Genomic DNA, 5,307 nt, shown 5'->3' with positions numbered 1-5,307 from the left:
TTCTCAGCACCTTTATCTTCTTCTCTGTCTGGTTTTCCACCAGAGCCTTAAATTCTTTAAACCTATCAAAGACTTCATATTTCTTGCTAAGAAAATATATCCATGTATTCCTTGAGAAGTCATCTATAAATGATACATAGTACATAGACTTACCTAGTGATGGAACCTTCATAGGTCCAAACACATCAATGTGCACAAGCTCTAATATCTGTTTCGCCCTCTTACCACGAGAGGGGAAACTCACCCGATTCTGCTTCCCATATACACAATTTTCACAGAAATCAAAATCCAAAGGGCTACTACTCATGCCTTCTACCATACCTTTACCATGAAGTATTCGAAGGCCCTTCTATCCATATGTCCAAGCCTTTGATGCCACAACATGGTATTCTCTCCAGAGACCACTAGATTTTCTGCTCCACTTTCAGGAACCATAGAACTGTTGCACCCATCAACAATAGTGCTACCTTGCAGCTTGTACAAAGTTCCAGTCCAAACTCCTCCCATCAATACCAGTGCTCCTTGAACCATCTTACAGGTATCCTTCTCGAACATTGTTTTTACACTTGCATCATCCATCTTGCTTACATAAATCAGATTTCTCGTTAATGCAGGAATATGCAGAACACCTGGAAGTGTTCTAACCCTTCCACCTTGCAACTTCAACTTTACTTTTCCAAGACCAACGATTCTAGCCTTCCTATCATCCCCTATGAAGAGATCACCACCATCATATTTCTCATACTCATAGAACCACTTTCTATGGGGAGTGAAGTGAAAGGATGCACCTGAGTCAATCAACCATGCCTCATGATCTACATGTGTACTTGAAGAAGCCAAGTACACATCCCCACCTTCATTTGAGGTGGTTTTCGCTTCTGCATAAGGAGAATCATTAGATCCCTTTCCTTTATTAGGAGCTTTAGATTTACAGTCCCTTTTGTAGTGCCCATCCTTTTCGCATTTCCAGCACACCACCTTTACATGTTTTCCTAGAGATTTAGGTCTCCCTCTAGATTTATATCTCCCACTCAATGAATTATTTTTGTTTCCGTTCTGGGACCGTCCTCGTACAAACAAGGTATCACCATTCTGGCTCTCCATGTTTTTCTGTCTCATCTCCTTCATCAACAAGGATGAGACTATTTCATTAAAATTCAAGGCAGTTGCATTGCCACCTATTGAAATAACCAGACTATCCCACGAATCTGGTAGAGAACAACAAATTGATGCACTTATCTTCATATGAAATTTTAATATCAACAGATGCTAACTGACTTACCACAGTATTAAATGCATTCAGATGCTCTGTCACCAAGTCCCCATCTTTCATTCTCAGGTTATACAATTTTTTCCGCAAGAATAGTTTATTCACCAGAGACTTAGATTGGTACAAAGTCCCTAACTTGTCCCACAAAGCCTTCGCTGTAGCTTCCCCTGATACATTCAACAATACTGAATCTGAGACACATAATTGTATTGTGCTCTTTGCCTTCCGATCCAACTTCTTCATTGGACACTCCCGTTGGTTTAATACCTAGATCTACCGCGATCCATTGATATTTATCCACCAACAGATCCTCCATATTGAGTTTCCATAACTCAAAACTCTAACCATTAATTTTTTCAATCTCTATCTTTCCATTGCTCGCCATCTTCTTTCACCACTAGAATTGATCTCACAGATCTCCCACTGAGTAGGGTCTACCACAAGCCCGAGTGAAACCCCTCAGCAACAAAGGTGTCCCCTTGAAGCCAAAACAACTCCGATACCAAATGTAGGTTTTAACCCCGTACAGGAATTACCTGCATACAAATTCTAAAACACAGAAAATAAACAATGAGAGAGCATAACACATAAAACACATATACAAAGAGATTTTCCCCTGGATCCCAAAACCAGGACTACCAGCTTGATTTTTCATTATTATCCTTTCAATGTTACAATACATATTTATACATGCCAAAGCATCCAATACCATGGACCGAAAACCATAGGTAGGTTCATCCAACCTAATATAGGGTCCAAAACAAAAAATTTCCTGGGGCGCTACCCTGGACCTCATAAAGGGGGGCTACCCGCCCCCCTCAAACTCCCCACACTGGGGGGGCTACTGCCCCCCTTGTGACCCCCTGACTGCACAAACGACGCAACAAAGGGGGGGCTCTGCCCCCCCTAACCCCCGGCTCACTACGTAGGTTAGTCGTGGAACCCAACCGGACTCAATTATACACAAGTGGGCAACTTCAGCTTGATTGGATACTCTAATTGAGGCTTTGATGGAGACAAAGAAACTGGGGTATCTACTTCTAGTTATGCTATGAGTCTTGGATTAGGATCTGTCTCCTGGGGTTAACACAAACAATTAGTTCCAACATATTCCACAATAGAGGCTAAATATATGGTAGCAACTAAGGCAACAAAAGAAATTGTGTGGCTTAGGAAAATTCTGGAGGATTTGCAGGTAAAACAAGTACATTCTACTCCACTCATGATTGACAATACCTAGGCAATAAATTTGGCCAAGAACCCAAAGTTCCATGATTGAACGAAGCACATCAATACAAAATATCATCTGATTGGACATCATGTTGAGGCCAAAACAATCCATCTTCGACATTGTTCCACTAATGAGTAGATTGCAAACATATTCACCAAAGCATTTGGAAGAGAAAATATTGAAATATTCAAAACGATGCTTGGACTCACGAACATCCCTTCAAATTAAGGGGGGAATGTTGACACCTAATCATAGGGATTGGGTGAACAACTGTAAATAGTGTAAATAAATCATAAGAGAGAATGGAGAGTCATCAGGAGATGAAACTCAACAGTCACTCCCTCATGTATATAGCTATAAACAACCTAAATGAAAAATATAATCTCATTTGAGGAGTTACCCCTTGGCCTGACACATATAATGAGGTTTTTAGCTGTGGCTTTCCCTAGGAAATCATTGTGTAATGTGTTGATTGAATTTTTTCTCTTGTGTGCTTTGTGATTTCGCGATTGTTAATTGTTTCTGCAGTTGGTAGAGTAGATTCAAGTCTATTGTTTTATTAAATTACATTAGCATTTTGAATCTATAAGGAATTTATACATCGTATCAGAGCTAAAATCACAATAGAAGAGAAGAATACGAGTTTTTACTTGTAGGAGGAATGAGTTTTGCAGATATCTTCTCCAGAGATAGCAGTAGAGTCATGATGGTGTTCTATGGTCTGAGGCTCGTGTATGCCCTTGAGGGTAGCTCAAATTACATCACCTGGAGAGACCGGATGGAAGAGTCATGGAAGACAATGGATTGAAGGAGTTCATTGATAAGGACATCCCAAAACCAGCTCCAACTGTTGCAAATGGTCTAGTAGTGTGGAAGACGTGCGTAGCAAAATCAAGAAGGATCTTATTGGAAGGAGTTTGAGATCATATTGTCTCGAACCTCTACAGTAAGGAGACTCCATATGCAATGTGGAATGTCTTGATAGACTTGTTTCAAAACCACATTGACCATAGGAAGTTGGCACTAAAGGAAAAGCTCAAGAAAATCAAGATGGAGAAGGGAAACACAATACCACAGTACTTGACCAGGTTCACCCAATGTCGAGATGAGCTTGGGAGTGTTGGTGTTACAGTTGCTGAAGATGATATTGTCGACCTAGCACTTGTAGGCCTTCCCAAGAGCTGGCACATCAACTACAAACCATTTGGTTTGTTTCAAGTTTAGTCTCAATAGGTTTTAAATTCAAACTTGATAAGAAGTTTTTCACAGTGGATGTTGATTGTCAGATAATTTTTTTAATAAAAAAATTATTAAAAAATATTAAAAATAAAAATTAATTATGAAAAAAACTCAACCTTGTAATTCTATTGTTTTTTAATGAATTTAATGTATATTTGATTTTATGTAATTAAAAATAATTTATTACATAGATCAATTTAATATTAATTTACAAATTAACAAAATTGTTGTTATTATTATGGATATATATTAGAATATGTTTTTATTGTGAAAATGTGTTTAGTGTTTTTTTCTTGGTCATATTCAACTATAAGGCATTTTGTATTCACAATGAGGCATCATTAGAGTATTATAGATATTATTCTTCATTAGTTTCTATGGATGTTTGGGTTTTACCATTTAATTTATTTTTTGGCTTCTTCTCTTTATGTTTATTAAAATTATTATATTTATTTAATATTTTTCTTAGGAGTTCAAATATGATAAATTTATCATTATATATTTATGCATATGCTCATGTATGCATATGTTTATGATCTTTCATGGTCTCAACACCTCTCTTTTAGATCTAAGGTTATTATGTAGATTTAATTCCTTGGATAAAATTCATTGTATTTACTTTTTTGGCAGCATTAAGTATGTTTAATGTATTCTTTAGATATAATATTCTAGCACCTTAGATTTAATTTTGAAGCCTTGCTTTTTACACATATGTAAATTGTTTTTGGATTAAATGCTTCTTTATTTTCTAAGCATTATTTTCATCAAATATAGCATTGTGATTGTATCTAGAGCATACAAATTAGTTAGGATTAACTACTTGACAAAATTGGTTTTCGTTTTCTCTAGGTCTAATTAAAATCCAATCAAATATTAAAATAAATTCTCTACAAATATATAACCTAATGTCTTTGTGCATAATTTTATTTTTTTGGTGAGCTTAATGGTTGAGAAAATGTATCTTCTCCTAAGGGTTCATAGGTTCAAACTGACAGGAGGATAGGGTATGTACACCTTTCTAGAATTAACAGTTAGATTATTGCATGGTGGGGGAGGGGCTTGTCCTACAAAAAAGGGTGTCTCACTTGGTTGTGACCTTAAAATTAGATTATTTTTATTATTATAAAAAAAAAATGTGAAAATCAAGATTTCAAATAAAAGAGAAAACAATCGATGCATATAATTTTTATTACCTCCTTGCCCCTCCCATCTTAGTAGAAAGTTATACATCGTAAGAATCCATATGAAACTATATCGATTCTCCTTCCTTAATTAGCATGACCTAACCTTTCCTTCATAAAATAATTGTATGATACACCATTCTAGAGTCACCGTGAACACCCTTCTTCTCACAATTGTAAGGTGCAAAAATTTGTTGTAAAAAGTTATGTTTCTAATTTTCCCTCCTCTATAAGTGTTATGCATGGATCTTTTGTAGAGAAACCTATTGATAGGTGCAAAAATTCCACCTACAACAAGGGATCATCACCCAATCAAGACCCTGATTAGGCCTATACTTTTTTGGTGTAGTGATGTCCATTGGTATGTGGACCCAATTGCCACCTAA

Source organism: Pinus tabuliformis, chromosome 1_2 (genome assembly GCF_031772625.1).
Source record: "Pinus tabuliformis cultivar Carrire ecotype Pingquan chromosome 1_2, CPIR1, whole genome shotgun sequence".
NCBI lineage: Eukaryota > Viridiplantae > Streptophyta > Pinopsida > Pinales > Pinaceae > Pinus > Pinus tabuliformis.
This window is presented reverse-complemented; position numbering follows the sequence as displayed.